This window comes from Meriones unguiculatus, chromosome 10 (assembly GCF_030254825.1).
Source record: "Meriones unguiculatus strain TT.TT164.6M chromosome 10, Bangor_MerUng_6.1, whole genome shotgun sequence".
In the NCBI taxonomy this organism is placed as follows: domain Eukaryota; kingdom Metazoa; phylum Chordata; class Mammalia; order Rodentia; family Muridae; genus Meriones; species Meriones unguiculatus.
The window spans coordinates 101,054,532-101,070,887 of record NC_083358.1 but is presented as its reverse complement, the minus strand read 5'-3'; the positions used below and the strand labels follow the sequence as shown (position 1 = coordinate 101,070,887).

General features: G+C 45.1%; 2 long non-coding RNA genes across 4 annotated transcripts in view; one reads left to right on the top strand and one right to left on the bottom strand.

The window, feature by feature from the left end:
* Positions 1–16,356, bottom strand: part of LOC132656943 (uncharacterized) — a 121,189-nt gene that overhangs the window by 3,196 nt on the left and 101,637 nt on the right. For 2 of the 3 annotated variants that reach the window (XR_009594777.1, XR_009594776.1), the window contains one exon: positions 10,561–12,296. The exons of the other annotated variant lie outside the window; for it this stretch is intronic. This is a non-coding gene — a long non-coding RNA (uncharacterized LOC132656943). Of the gene's footprint in view, positions 1–10,560; positions 12,297–16,356 lie in introns of those variants that run through there. 3 annotated transcript variants of the gene reach the window in all.
* On the top strand, positions 3,979–16,097 carry LOC132656944 (uncharacterized). The gene is made up of 3 exons (XR_009594780.1): positions 3,979–6,084; positions 7,335–7,475; positions 15,275–16,097. It is a non-coding gene; the product is annotated as an uncharacterized LOC132656944 (long non-coding RNA).

The following is a 16,356-nucleotide window of genomic DNA, read 5'->3' as shown; positions in this document are numbered from 1 at the left end:
ACAGCTTAAGACCTTCCATTGTTATCCTAATGAGAGTAACTTTGAGGTCAGCTTTTTAAGTGGTGTTGCTGTACCGTAGAAAACGTCGTCAATCATGAGAGTTGTTGCTGTATCATAAGGAATAACATCTATGATTGAGAAAGACAACTTTCAAGACAGGAGCGGAGTGAAGGAGTCTGGGAGATGAGGAAGAAGCGCGGCTATTAACCTTAGTGGCTTCTCTGCACCGTACACTGTGCATATGGCATTAATCTTTCCCAAAATCACGTAAGGTTGTTTTTTATGACCCCCAATTTGCTAGCAGGGAAACAGTTTCAGAGAGGTTAATTAGCTTGCCTTGCCCGCAGCCACACAGCAAGCAGGGACAGAGCTGAGTTTTAAAACAGACATCCTTCTCCCTACCTGGAACAGTGGTATTTTGCTCAAACAGGCCAGCTGTGGTCTCCAATGTGCGCCAGGTGTACAAATACCTTTCTAAGAGCACAGTCTTCACTGGACTGCCTTAGTTTGTCTTACTTCAATTTTTTTTTTTTTTTATTTTCAAGACAGGGTCATGCTTTAGGCTGGCTTCAAACCAACATCCTCTTTCCTTGTCCCAGAGCTTTGGGGTACTGGACAGGTGTTGTCATACCTACCTTTCACAGGACTCTTTTCCTAACTCAGATAACAACATAGCCTTCAGAATGGCAAATATCCACAAGACAAAAACAAACAAACAAACAAACAAACAAAAACACAAAACGTCTTGAGCACTTGAGTTTTCAAATGGTCTGTCCCCACCATCTTTCCTCCAGACAGACGGGATCCTTTCTTCCTCCTTTTATGCCTCTTTTCAACATTGAGGTAAAACTCACATCACACATCCAAACCCATTTCAAAGTGTACGCTGCGTTGGCATTCACAGCATTCACCGTGCTGCAGGGCCATGGTCTCTACCAACTGCCAAACTCAATTGTGCATGCTTTCTCGTGTTGAGAGATATTTATCTCCCAGACTGGACAGTCTCTTGATGCCAACACGGGTGTCCATTTCATCCTCACACTCATATAAACATTCCTAAGATGCTCACCGGATCCGACTTGGATGGAATTCCACATACCTTCTTCCCCATTTCTTTTCTGAGAAGCACTTGAAAGGCTGGATCTGGGATCAGCATCTAAGCTCCTTCCTGCTGGGCACCTCATCACGGAAGCAGAGCAACGAGCTCCACAGTGGAGCGGACCTCTGTCCTATTTTCTTTGAAGACATTCTTTTCTTCCCTTTTTCGTCTGGCTGCACACTGCCCATGTGGATATTAATTTGCACTGAACTCTGGTTAAAATTTAAACGTGCCTCTACATTTACATTCTGAGCGAACAGCCATAAATTTGAATATTGAAACTCATTAAATAATTAATTTTTCTAAGATTTCTTCCACTCTGAGAACAGCAAATTTCCCAAGTACATAAAAATGAGCTGAGAGCTTAGAAATTAAGGCAGATGATGTGTGTACAATTTTGGTGCAGAGCTAGAAGAAAGAAGTACATTATGGCCTTTAAATTACAATTTATTAGTCAAGGGGTTTACTAAAAAAACATACTCTGTAATCTAATTTCTCATTGTAAAAATTGTCAGATAGAAACTAAATCTTCCAGTTATTGCTTCAGAATGTTTCATTCCCCAGAAATAGCAATAAATTAGACCCATTCACCGTTGGAAAACTCTGGGTTCTCTGCATTACAATTCTATGCAATTTACATGCTATGCAAATTGTGCTTGACTGAATTCTATCTATCTAATGCATTTATTCTTCTTCAAAATTAGCTAAACACCAACTTTTTTTCTGCTAAATTCATCTCTCTACAAAGACAAGCATAAGGACAAATTGTCTGACATGTGCTATGGCTCATTATCTTCTCTTTGCCAAAACAGTATATGGCTGGACAATGGTTTAAAATGTATATAAGGGGGGAGGGGCTTGGGACGTGACTCCTTTAGGAGTGCTTCCCTAGCACTTGAAAAGCCCTGGGCTCAGTTCTCAACAGAGAACAGAGACAGGGATGGAGGAGCACACCTGTAATCCCAGCACTTGGGAGGTAGGAGTAGGAAGGTCAGAAGTTCAAGGTCATTCTTGGCTACCTGGTGAGTTTAAGGCCACCTGAGGGAAGGGGAAAAAGGACAAGTAAAAGGAAAAAACCCCTCCAATCTGTAGGGCTTTGTTTCATAAAAACTAACTTTAAAATCTGGATGATGTTCAGGGTGTGCGGACGGAAGAATAAAGAATGAAGGCTGAGGGCCACCAGCTGCCAGGCCCAGACAGGAAGGAGGGAAGACAGCCTTTTCCCCAGGGTGAGGCACAGTTGAGGGCCTTTCAGGTGGAGAGTCAAGCTAGGCTGCCCTGAAGTTGGGGAGGGTAGCTCATGCATATAATACCAGTGTTCTGAGGATGGAGGCAGGAGGATTGCCGTGACCTGGATACCAGCCTGAGTTACACAATATGTTTCAGACCAGCCCGAGACAAAATGAGATCCTGTCTCAAAGGGGTGGTGGTGGTGGTAGAGGTGGTGGTGGTGGTGGTGGTGATGATGGTGATGATGGTGGTGGTGATGGTGGTGGTGGTGATGGTGGTGATGGTGATGGTGATGGTGGTGGTGGTGGTGATGGTGTGATGGTAATGGTAGTGGTGGTGGAGGTGGTGGTGTGGTGACGGTGGTGATGGTGGTGGTGGTAGTGGTGGTGGTGGTGATGGTGGTGATGGTGGTGGTGGTGATGGTGGTGGAGGTGGAGGTGGTGGTGGTGGTGGTGGTGGTGGTGGTGGTGGTGGTGATGGTGTGCCAAATGTCAAGCTTCTGGAAAGGCTGGGAAGAACACACAAAGTATGAGAGCTCAATTTACTTATTATAGTGCTGTGACTTTTAACCTTTAGTAGAAAAAGTCTTCGTTCCAGGGTAGCACTGCTCCCTCCTCATCACATTTGAGTTGCCACCAGTACCTCAGTCATGTGGGAGCTCAGGCCTCCTAAAGCTCTGATCCTCAGATATACTGTTTGGTGGGTAGGTGCTGGCATGAAAGATTGTTTCCATCATGAAACTCAGATAGGCTGAGTTCAGCAGCAGCTTCACCGAGAAGCATAAGGGACGCCGCCTTAGTACTGGGAAAAGACAGACAGAAGTGTGACTTCTCTCACGCAACAGTGGCAGCAATGTACGTGCGAGGGATTTGCCAGAGTAACTGCTGGGAAAGGGTCCCAGAGCTGACTGAGGAGGTAATGGACCTCATTATCGGTTCTCATGCTGTCACAACAATGGGAGCTGCCTTTCCAGGGTGCCGTGTTAACGCTCATGTCCAGGAGTTTTCCAGAAGAAAACGCTTCTGAGAAAAGTAGTGTTCCACAGAACTGCAAGTGTAGAATGTTTGGCTGGGCAGAGACATCGCAGCATGGGTGAAACTCTTCTGTTCCAAGTGGTTGGAAAAAAATAAAAATAAAAAAACAAAAACAGCCCTATTTGCAGACAATCACTGTGGCTCTATAGTCAGAGTTCAAGGCCCAGTCCTTGGTTTTAGCTGTATAAGCTCCAGCCAGTTAGGCATTCTAAACCTCACCTTGCACATTTGTAAAATGGAGATAAGGTTACTACTCACCTCACAGAGAGTCCAAAATTTAAGGCAGAGGCTGAGAACAGTAGTTCAGAAATGCTATTTCCATGAACCATCTCATGACCATTCTCTCTCCACGTCAGGGCTGCAGCGATCAATGGAAATGACCTAAGCCAACAAAAGTCTTACTCCCTCCGTACTTTAAGTCCTTCAGAAGAGTCCTAGTCACGGTTGTACATTAAATATCTAGGTAGGGTCTATGTACATGCCAGCTTCCATTTTTTAATGCCCACGTGTTTTAATGCATATAAAAACAAAAGTTGTGTATGTTTATGGGGAGTCACACAACGTTCCGAGACATCTATAAGTTGCGTAACGCTTAAACGAGGGCATACAATTCCATCTGTTCCCTTACAGTTTATGGTGAACACATTCAAAATTCTCTCTTCCAGTACTTTGAAATGCACACCGCATCGCTGCTATCTGCAGTCACCCTACTATGCGCACTGAAACAGCTTGCTCCTGTCTAACTACAGGCTCCCATTTTTACAGCGGGTTTGGTTTTATAATTGGGGTAAGACCTCAACACACAGACAGTGTTCTCTCGGCGCTGGTAAGTCTACAAAAAGGTTATGTTTCTGCTCTGTGTCTACAAATCTCTGACAGGCATCCTTCCTGGTAATGGGTTTGCCCAAAAATCTTCTCTGGTAAGTATCATTTTCAGAAAATAAATAATAATGTTTTAATATATGTGATAGATTTTCTTTTACAATAATGGTCCCCAATAGATCCCATCTCCCACCCCCACATATCTGGGCACTTTCCTCCCACGCTGTCTCTGGACTTGGCTGTCTTTGGACTTGAGTTGGCTGATGGGATCATTATCGAACTTGACAGAAGCAGAGACTGGGCAGACTTGCCAATTGAGCTTGACTCCCTCTTTTTGCTGAGAACTTTCTGGCATTAGGTGAAGAAACACGAGCCAACCTGCTGGAGATGACAACCTAGACACCAGCCAGCACCACCCCCACCCCTGCCCCCATCCATATGAGCAAAGCCATTGTGGGCTTCCAGCCCCATCTGAGTTGCCAGATGCTTGCAACCGCACGAATGGCTCTGATGAAACTGGTCCCCAAAATGCCCAGCTGCGTCCAGCCCTCACTGCTGACCTGCAGAATAATGAACTGAAGAAACTGCAGTCGTTCTTAGTTACCAAGTGCCGGACGGGTTTATCAGAGCAGATAACTGAGGAACTTAAAATTTATAAATACGGTGTGGTCATTTTTGTCCTCTTGTCTATATTTCTAGAAGAGGCTTTTGTTGCATGATTTGTTTGTGGAAAGTCCAGAGACCCCTGTTTGTTTGTTGTTTGTTTGTTTAGTTGATTTTGGATAATCCAGACTAGAAGCTCTGCCTGGGAAATTCTTGAGAAGTGTAGCAGAACTGTCAGCTAAACAAAACAAGAGTCCCTGAATAGCAGGAGAGAAATTAGCTGGCAGCAAGGACATGCCACACTCCTGGGAATGAGTTCCTGACACCGTTCTGCATATGCCAGCAGCAATCCTTTGCCTTGACACTCAGCATGCACAATCACACAGGCATGCTCGGCTGTTGAAAAATGCTGATCTTCACCTGGTGAATAGATGTAGCTAAGTAGCTGAGTAAATTCTAGAGCCTCAGTTAAGGAACATGCCTGCTACCTCATACCTATGACAAGGAGGTGGGTGGGGAATGCGCTCTGAAAGACTCTGAAGAACTTAAAAACAATGAGAAACAAGAGCAATAGACACATTCAAAGCAGAGAGACTCTACCTTTTCTGTGGTTCTGCCTACCCTCCAGGTAAAGAAATAACCAGGAATAGTCAGCTTCTCTAAACCAGCAAACAATGCAAGCTCCTGGGAAGGGGGTCAAATTAAGGTCACCGAAATAATCAGGGTGATCTATGAGGGACAGAGAGAGATTAACTGAAAGGTTCAGGATTCAACGAGGAAGCCCACATTCCAGCGAACATTCTTCTTGGTGATCTGGAAGAAGTATTTGTTAAATATTTTGTTCCAGAGGAGAGACACCGTAGGGATTTGAACCGATGCTGGGGATAATAAAGACAATAATGGAAAGAAGACGAAGAGACACAGACTGGAGAAACACATTGGCTTCATTCTGCTTCCTCCAACAATCACAAACTAACATCCCCCCCCATTGGGGACCCCTGAGATAGACTCCTTATTGTAAATAAGTCTATTTAAAAATCTTAATTTAAATATCGCTTAGAGTAGCAAGGCCACTATTGATTTTTAAGATGCATTCCTCCTTCTTATGGCAACAACCCTCCTCTCTTCACAGCCTGTTGCTTGGATGGAAACCGGGTCCTGTGGTACGCATGTGACCATCATTAAGCCACCTTAAGCCATGGCACCCACTTAAGGAGGGTCCCAGGCCCCTACTAGGACCAACGGGATGCTGTAAAGCGTTTGCGACTGAAGGAGGCACTTCGGCTCTAGCAGAAGGTGGGGCTGGCGCCATCGTGTTGCACTCTGTGCGCTTAGATTCTGGGATAGAAGCCAACACAGTGGGGGAAGACAGCCATGTAAGGTGGAATCTGAGCTCTGAATCCAGCCTCATCTGAAACCATGCTCACCCCTTGGATGTTTGGTTGCCATAGACCAGCAAATTCCATTTTTGCTTAAGTCGATTGCTTTCTGTCGCTTGCTAACAAGAGAGCACGGGGAGGAGGGGGTGGGGGTGGGGGGTGTCATCTCTTAATGGCTTTCTCATCTGTAAAAACGGAGATGCTCTGCTAAAAGGGTGCATCTATCTGCAGCCCGTAGTTCTGATTGTAAGGCGGGAGGGCTTTGTGACATCCTGCCCGTCGCATTGGCTCTCCTGATCGGCGTCAGTCGGGTGAACCGCTTTGAGGGCCCGCTGTACTTGAGTTCCGCACATTGTTTTCTTTCCCTTCTGCACGCTCCTGGACAGTGAATGCATACAACTTCACCAGATGCCATTTACATAACATGTAGAAATGGACCCTTGAGTGTGATCTCGCTATATAGACTGGAGTCTAGGAGCAGAAAGAAGCAATTACAGCGAGAAGAGAGCATTATCATCCTTGAAGCATTGGACGCGTGTAAACATAGTCCATACCTTTTCTAAATATTGCCCAATGCTGCTTTTAACCAGAATTATGCAGGCATAAAATATCCTTGGCTTGCAAATTTTCTATTAACTTGAACATACTGGGAACACTTAACAGCAAGGAAGTACTGAAAATGCCAAGGAAATTAATGGCTTTGTACTGGACTGCTGAAACATGTCCACTAATGTTTAAAATTCCATGTCCCAGGACATCACTCATTTCTGCTGAGGGAAGCCGAAAGACCAGGAATCTGCTGGGTGAATCATCCTTTTCTTAAGTTTCCTGTTGAGGTTTTTTTTTTCCCCTTCCATCCCTTTCTTTCCCCCTGACTGTACCCTTTCCCCCTGGGATTAATTGAAAAGTTATTTATAAGAGGTGAGGAAAGGATTACACATCCTAGGTTATGATTTATCATATAGGTAAAAAGAAACCCAAGTGAATAGAATAGCCATTCCTCATTAAAAACAGTCATGTGGAGTCAACACTTACAGGGCCTAGAAACCCGTTGTTGTCGGAGTCTTTGAGAGAAACCTGGGGGCCGTGTTCACTGTTTACGCAGCCAAACCTCAAGGTCACACCACAGGGCTCCTTCTTAAGCTCCCTATTCATCCTTCTCCCCAGATGATGTCGGCCAGGGAAGGTGGAGTGCCTGCCAGCCAGTCACAGCACCAACCCACGGACCTCAGTGTGCCTTTTGTACAGTCTCGAATCACTAGAAGCTGCATTCACTACAAAGACTGGGAAACGGTTCTACCGAGGAATGTAAGCAATCCGTGTATTATTTGCCTGCTTAGCCAGCAAGGTCGTTTTCTTCCTCCACAAATATTTGTGAAGTGCCCACCTGTGCCAGGCACTGAGCTAGGCCCGAGAGAAGTGTTAACGTGCTTCACAGCATCTCCTTATCCGTGCTCCTTAATTATCACCTTTGCGGCTCATTCCTCACTCCACAGAGTGACAAAAGCAGCGGTGGTAACGGCCCTTTACCACCGTTCTCTACCTCGGTGGTGGTGGTGGTGGGGGGTCTCTTAAGGTCTCAACAGAAAGAGTCTAGTCCGAAAGGTTTGGGTGTGGCTCGTTGGGGGAGCAACCGCTCAGCATGCCCTGCTTCTATCCCCCAAACTGCAAACAATAACAATAATGAGACTGACCCTTTGTCCTCTTCCTCATTTACCATGCTCCAGCCACATCCAAGCAGTTAGTCCCCTGCTTAACATACCAAAACAGCAGCCCGTTCTGGTCCCATTTTCCTAACTTGGTCCGAACTCTCAAAATCTCAAGGCCCCTCCTCCTCTGCGGTCTCCAGGCACTATTTACATGCTACCCTCAGAGTTATCGCCCTCCTCTTCTTCAGGACTCTGTGTCTCTACACCCAAGCACGCAGGTGTCCACAGAGGCCGGAAGAGGACTTCTCTGCAGCTAGACTCACAGGCAGCTGTGGACCACCTGACTTGTGTGCTGGGATCTGCATCTCAGTCCTCCGTAAGAACAGCAAGCTCTCCTAACTGCTGAATCATCTCTCCAGCCCCCAAAGTTAGATTTCTAGAATCTAAACCCAGGTCATTTCACTGCCTTCTTACAAGTCCCATTCCCACCACCCGACTCGCAGATTCCTACCTGCCTTGTAGGATCAAGTCCCATCTCTTTCGCATGACCAAGTCTTGAGAACTTTGACTCTGCCTAATTATCAGCCTATTCTTCTGGTTCTCGGCCACATGTGTTGGCCCCTCCCCCCACAGTCGCCACTGCCTTCCCCCCCCACACACACATATAGTTTATGTGCCTTTGGACATGGTGTTCTCTGTTCCTGAAAGCCTTCTCCACCTTCTCTGTCCAGAGAACTATTTTCAACGTGTTTTCTAAGAATCGCTTCAAGGTATACTTTATGAGACCTTCCCTGTCCTGGGTTGTTATTACTCTGCACTTCCAGAATCCTCCAAGCATAGCTTCACCCAGCATAGCTTGTTTCATATCCAATTGTGATGATTTGTTTGCATAGAGACCTGTACTGTTCATCTGTGAGCTCATTAGCATACCTTGGCCAGCTCGGTGTTCCCAGAACGCAGCACAGAGCTTGGTTTTACAGTAGATAAGAGGTGTTGGAGAGAAAGAAATATAAGGTCTATTTCCCATCCACCCCTCCTTCCAGAAAGGTAAGATAAACTGACATTTTATTTGTGAATAATTAACTAGTTAAGAGGAATAATAAGCAGAGACTGCCGAGTGCTCCGGGCTCACGGATTTAAGAGGACATATTAGTAGTTTAGAAAATCAAGGCAGGAGAAATTGGCTTGGATCGTGGAGAGCTGTCATTCGCTAAATAGAGAAACAGAAGAAGGGCATGAAGGAAAAAGAGACTTACTCCATAAGCTGGGGTCCAAAGGCAGTAAAGACTGCATACAGGGTTGAGATAGGGCTGGGTGGTACGGCTGGACCTTGAGTCGGAACGTGGGCTTTGCCCCATAAACAACTGAACATTTTTGACCCAGGAAGTAGCTGCTGAAACGGTAATTCAAGATCAATTAGCAGATGGTATTCAAATGGATCAAAGGTAGAAAAACAAATTAGGGAGCTATTGAACAATGCATGCTTGAAGAGATGGAGTCTCAACCACAGTATTGACAAAGGAATTAGAAGGGAAGAGGAGCTGCTCCTGTGGATGGAGTTGGACAGCCAGGGGACTCTTCAGTCAGAAGGGAAAGGAAATAGATAACTTAGAAGTTTCCAGCCAGGGAGAAAAATGGCAATTTGAGCAAATAGGAAAGTTAATGGAAGGACGGTACTGTGAGAGACAAGAATGAATTTTACCTGAGAGTTGTAACAGTAGGGAGAACTATAGCAAAGCAGACTAGAAATGTCCAGTGGACAACTGGAGGTTAAAGACAGCACTGTGGTGCAGGACTCAGAATTCCCCAGCATCCAGGGCTGTCTGAAGTAACCATATTGATGTATTTGTAATTCATGATTGAGTTTCAAAAAAATAGTCATTGTATATTAACATTTAGAAGTCATTTAAATAACAAAACGCTGTATTGTGAAAGACCTGTACAATTTTTAAAGATACATTTTATTTTTATTTTTATTACTTACAGTTTATTCACTTTGTATCTCACCTGTAGCTCCCTCCCATTTCCCTTCCCAATCCCACCCTCCCTCCCTCTTCTCCACCCATGCCCTCCCCCCAGTCCACTGATAGGAGAGATCTTCCTCCCCTTCTATCTGACCGTAGTCTAGCAGGTCTCATCAGGACTGGCTGCACTGTCTTCCTCTGTGGCCTGGTAAGGCTTCACCCCCCTGAAAGGGAGGTGATCAAGGAGCAGGCCACTGAGTTCATGTCAGAGACAGTCCCTGTTCCCATTACTATGGAACCCACTTGGACACTGAGCTGCCATGGGCTACATCTGAGCAGGGGTTCTAGGTTATCTCACATATGGTCCTTGGTTGGAGTATCAGTCTCAGAAAACACCCCTGTGCCCAGATTTTTTGCTTCTGTTGCTCTCCTTGTAGAGCTCCTGTGCCCTCTTGGTATTTCTATCTCCCCCTTCTTTCATAAGAGTGCCTGCACTCTGCCCAAAGTTTGGCTATGAGTCTCAGCATCTGCTTTGATACCCTGCAGGGTAGAGTCTTTCAGAGGCCCTCTGTGGTAGGCTTCTATCCTGTTCCTTGTTTTCTACCTCTTCTGATGTCCATCCCCTTTGCCTTTCTGAATGAGGATCGAGCATCTTACCCAGAGTCTTCCTTCTTGATTAGCTTCTTGACAACACATGCTGGAGGGGATGTGGAGAAAGGGAAACCCTCCTCCATTGCTGGTGGGAATGTGAATTTGTACAACCACTTTGGAAATCAATCTGGTACTTTCTCAGACAATTAGGAATAGTGCTACCTCAAGATCCAGCTATACCACTCCTAGGCTTATATCCAAAAGATGCTCAAGTACACAACAAGGACATTTGCTCAACCATCTTCGTAGAAGTTTTATTTGTAATAGTTAAAAGCTGGAAACAACCCAGATGCCTCTCAGTTGAGGAATGGATACAGAAATTGTGGTACATTTACAAAATGGAATACTACTCAGCAATTAAAAACAAGGAAATCATGAAATTTGCAGGCAAATGGTAGGATCTAGAAAAGATCATCCTGAGTGAGGTATCCCAGAAGCAGAAAGACACACATGGTATATACTCGCTCATAAGTGGATATTAGACCTGTACAATTTTAAAACAATACAAATTTGAAAGTGGTGGGGGAGACAATATAGCATGGCCGAATCAGCTCTTTAATTGGTGATTTTAGACCTCAGTTTCCTCATTTAAAAGAAAATTATAGAGTTTTGGGGGTGACAAAACTCTATAAGCCTGGGCATAAAAGATTCCTCAAACAGTGTCTGGGATATGGTAATGACATAATAAACATTGGCCGTTAACATTAATAACCAAAATTAGTTAAAATAAATAATTTTCTAGAGTGCAGAAAATGTTCTCATTTTATTTCCCCACCAATTATAAAAGGCCAATATTGCCACTGTATTTCCCACGGAGGAAGCCCAGCTCAGCAAGGTTGATTAGTCAGACAAACAGGAGTAACTCCAATTGAGATTTTTCTAGGCCAAATCTCCTACGCCCCTAAACCTACCGAGTCTGGTTTGGATTCGGGGTCAAGTGATTGGCACTTATGCAAACCTTTGAGCATCTCCAAATCTCAATGACAGGCTTCGACATCAAGTCCTTATTTGTCTCAGTGGTAACCCTCCCTTCAAATACACCAAAGCTATCAAGCTCATCAAAGAACAGTACATTCTTAGAGAAGAAGGTCTTTAAAGATGGTGTCACCTCTCCCCTAGTGTTTACAGTGCTGTGCCTCGGTACCCCACCCAGTCCCCCGCATCTTCCAAGACTCCAGGATGTAGTTCACGATAAGCTTCTCCTCTAATTTAGAACAGAGGATGCTAATAAGAGTCTGATATCTGTTGGCAAGAGTCTCACCCGACTGGGACAGCTGCCCATCAACCATACATTTTGAGTGGTTCTTCCAGCCTTAAAAACGGTTGGGAAATTGTGCTGCAGACAACCCTGATGGGGGATTTTTGCCTGGTAGCTGTGAAAATGGTTATTGCTGACCCCTTTCTATCTTTGAATTACTGCTTAACTTTCTGTCCGGACATATGGAAAGGAGAACTCTTTGGGGATGTTGCCAGATAAATCTGGCTTACCTTGGATTCCTGAACGGACAGTTTGTCTAAGAATAGACTCCAAGGGGATTTACAAGGGAGCGAAGTGGCATCGTGAGATCGGGGCGTTTTGTTCACTCCTCCCAGTAGCTCTTGATTGCTGAGGTGAAAGAAATCATGTCATAAGGACATGCAGAATTAATAGTGAAGAGCTGGAAAGGTGACAGGTAGTTCTGAGACAGCTCCATTGACGTAAGCAACAAGATGGCCCCGTCGTGTCCTTCCACTAAGACATCAAGGCAGGAGACAGATGTGTGGTTTACAAGAGGTGGCGGCAGGAAATTTCAGGCTCCAATCCTACCTTGGAATGCTGATTCTATCGTGGCCAAGGGCATTTCTTCCGTGCCTCTTTCCCACATCTATAAAAAGGAGTTAATCAAAGGTGTTGCTGAGGTTTAATTAGTTAATACTGCAAAGCGCTTTGAAGATGCAAAGAAGATTATAAATATCCCAAGTTAAAAGTCCTCTTAAGAAATATAGGTTAAAGTTAAGATTTAGCAAATCATATTGTCCCCAAAATAGCATAGGGCAAACGAAGGTGATTTAGCTTTGACAGGCAATGTTCCCTGACACGGCTCGGATACTGTGGGTGATGTCATCTCCGCTCCTTTTAAGATTTTTCAGTTGTTGTTGGGAGGGTTAAAAGGAAATGTGCACACTCACGTGTTCAGAGCACCCCTTCCCCAACCCAGGATCATCTGTCGAAAATGAAGGGAAAGGGAGAGGAAAGGATACAGAGAGACTGAGAACTACGTGATCCCTCTCCAGGGTCTTAGAGGTGTGTGTGGTAGAGCTACACAGCTGTGGGAGGACAGTGAAAGAAACTGTAAGAGCTGGTCAGAGCTGGTCCACAAATCCAATCCCTATTCAAGTTGCGCAACCTCTCAGAACCTCTGTTTCTTCCTCTGAAACGAGAACCATCCCCTCCCCCCACCCCCTAGGCCTGGGAGGAGATGCTGTGAAGTAATTGGTGTGAAGTGACTAGGCTGTAGCTCTTCTTCCCTGGCTCCTGACGAGTATAATCCATCCCGTTTCTGCTCTTCCCTCACCCCGGATCTTGTTTCTCCTAAACCTCTGACATACCAACTCACTGAATTACCGTCTTCGATTCAGAAGCGTTGAGATCATCTTATTTACTGTCTGTATCTTCCCTGAAGATCACAAGGGCTGCTTCCCACTGTGAGGCAGTGTTCTAGGGGAGGAAGTCGAATTTTTTTCAGCCAAGGTTGCCTCATGGGGAAACTCAATTTAAAAATAAACAAATAAATTAGGCCTTAGATTGTTTTTTTTTTAAAGACGTAATTATTTTTATTTTATGTGTGTTTATTTCATGTGTTTGCCCTTCGTGTATCTTTCTTTTGATAGGAAGGGACCTAATCAGGAATTCCTAGGGGCTTTTGTTTGAGGTAGTAGTCTCTAACAGAAAGGCTTGGTTGGAACTCACAGGCCTCTGGAACGGATATCACTTGATGAGGAGATGAGAGCTTGTCCCACGACCTCTGTTCTGCTGACAGAGTACAGATTCCCTACTGAAGTACGTACGGAATAGGTCCACACGGCCTGCCAGGTGGTAAATAGCACTCAGCTTGAGACCCAATCATAGACCAATCTAGCACCGTGTGATGTGGCTATGAAAAAAAAATGACAAGGATTTGAAGTCACAGCTACCTGAATGTCTGAAAAAGCATAGAAATAACAACTCTAAATGAATAAAATTTCAATTTGGGGACAGTGGCTGCTGTGCATCCTGTCCCAGATGTCGGGGACAGATGTGTCAAGGGAGGAGTGTGGCTTCTAGCCCTAGGTTACGTGGATTGCTCCTGCTAGTCCTTCCCTCACGTCTCCTCCCGAATGCTGCCGCCACTGGCGCCTGTGTGTGGGGAAGAGAAACACATGAAAAAAGCCAAAACTGGCCCTATGTGTTCCTCAGACCTTGCACACACCCTGGGTGTATGACCGTGCAAATTTGGGTCGGTTTGGTTGACATTGTTGGAGGCAGGGGTTGTTTGTTTGTCCTTGGGTTTTGTTGGTTGGTTGGTTAGGGTCTCACTAACTGTGAACTGGCTGCAGCTTGACCGATAAAGGGGATAGTATTAGAAGAATAAGGGCAAGCATGGGCCGAGCCTAGGCCCCGCCCCCCCCCATACATTTGTGACAGATGTTCAGCCTGGTCCTCATGAGGGACCTCTAATAGCAGGAGCAGGCTTGTCTCTGATTCTGCTGCCTGCCTCTGGATCCCTTTCCCCTAACTGGATGGCCTTGTCTGGCCTCCACAGAAGAAGATATGCCAAGGTGTGTTGAAATCCAAGGGAGGTCTTTCCTTCTCTGAGGAGAAAGGAAAGGGGATCAGGGGGGAGGGGAGAAGGGAGGGGAGGTTCCAATTAGGATGCTAAGTTAGTTAGTTAGTTAATTAATTAATGGAAAAGGAAAAGAAAAGTGAGGTACCATAATGAAGCTGTGTGGCATAAAGGAAAAGAAAGAACAAGGAACGCTGATGTCCTTGGTCTCAGGCCACCTGGACACAGGAAGTACATGAGCAAACAAGACATTCTGCAGCACCTGGTTCCTCAGGGGCCCTGCCTTTCTCAGAACGCTTGATGGCAGAAGGAGAACTGAGGAAGGTTAGCTCCGGAGAAAGCAGCTGCCTGCCCCCACAGTGCCTCGGCCACCCAGGCTTCCCAGGATTGGCAGCGGGCAGTGCCCAGAGCCAGGACCCTTAGAAACCCGTGCTCCTCCCGTCTGCTCCTCCTCCATCTCCCGGCTGCTCGTCAGGTGTTCACCAGCACCGCAAAACAACACAACACAACTCCCTCATATACGGCTCGAATGACATCAGGAATGTGCCGACAGAAAACCCCAGAAAGCACTAACGGTTGAGGAAGAAGTCCAAATAGCTACTAAGACTGACGAATGTGTTTCAATTACGCTCATCAAGGAGATGCAAATTTTGAAAGAGGATTTTCCTCTATCAACTTGGTCAATATAAAAGCATAACATTCACTGTCCGGTGAGTTTAGATAAAATTGTTCTGATAGTACTTTGGATCTGTCGTATATAGGCACCAAAGCCCTAAAGTGTGTCTGTCTGTGTCTCGACCTAGCAATCCCTGTCCTACAATGGATTACAAAAAAAAAAAAAAAAAATCACTAGAAACGTAAAAAAAAGAACAAAATTAAGCTGTGTATGACAATTCAAATAGCATTTATCATGTCAAAAATTAAAAACAACAAATGTTTCAAAACAAGAGAATAGTCTAATACCTCTATATGATGGGACACCATATAGCTATTTTCTTGTGGGTGATATTTTTTCCTTTATTCTTGAAACTTTCATACAGGTTTACAATGAAATGTGATCATAGACGCTCACCCAGTACTCTGAACTTCACGTGCTTCTGATGAGTCACGAAGTCTGGGTGTGTGGCCCACATGTGCCTGAGCGTGGGGCCATCCACTGGAGCCTGGAGACTCCACCCGTACCCACAACCCCAAGGAATGCTCGTCCCTCCCCCAGCAACTATGCGCTACCAATAGCTCCTCCTTGAGGAGATGGGCTGGTGACGAGGCATTGGCTGACTGGGTAGAAGAGTCTGATGACCTCCGTTTGACCCCGGAACCCACACACAATGCCAGCTGAGGTAGCGAGCACTCCCGCAGCACCACGGAGGTGGGAGATGGGCACGAAAGAATGAACTCTGAAGACAACTGAGTCCCTCTGACCTCTTAAGGGCCTGCACCCACGCGTGCATTCACACATAAACGGTTTTTTTGTTGTTGTTGTTGTTTGGTTGGTTTTTTTTTTTTGAGGCAGGGGGTCTCTGTATAGTCTTGGCTGTCCAGGAACTCACCCTGTAGACCAGGCTGGCCTCAAACTCACAGAGACTCACCTGCCTCTGCCTCCCGAGTGCTGGGATTAAAGGCATGTGCACCATTACTGCACAAAGAATTCTAAAAAAATGTTTCAGGGTTAGGAATGGTAAAAACAGTCATTTAGCATGCAGAGGTTCTAGTTTCAGTCCCCGGGACCCAACAGAAAACCACGTTTTCAAATAATATTTTATAGGACATATATTTCTCAATATATTTTTGCCCCACACCCACGGTGTGTAAGGTCTGAAATATACACAGTATTGTTCAATATATTATTGATTCAAAATTATATCATAGCTATAGTTTTCTAAAATATAGACAAATATGCCTGAAGAGAAAATATTAATATATCAACACATTGGCTGTATCTTGCTTCTTATGATCAGCTTTCATACTAGAACAAAAATGAGCTACATTTACAGCTGAAAACAACGTTAAAGAATAATAAGGAGGTATTACTCCACACCTATCAAGGTTACTAGGGTTTAAAAGAAAATACAGTAAATGTTGGTGAGGCTTGAGAGAAATGGAAAAACACTCCTACATTCCT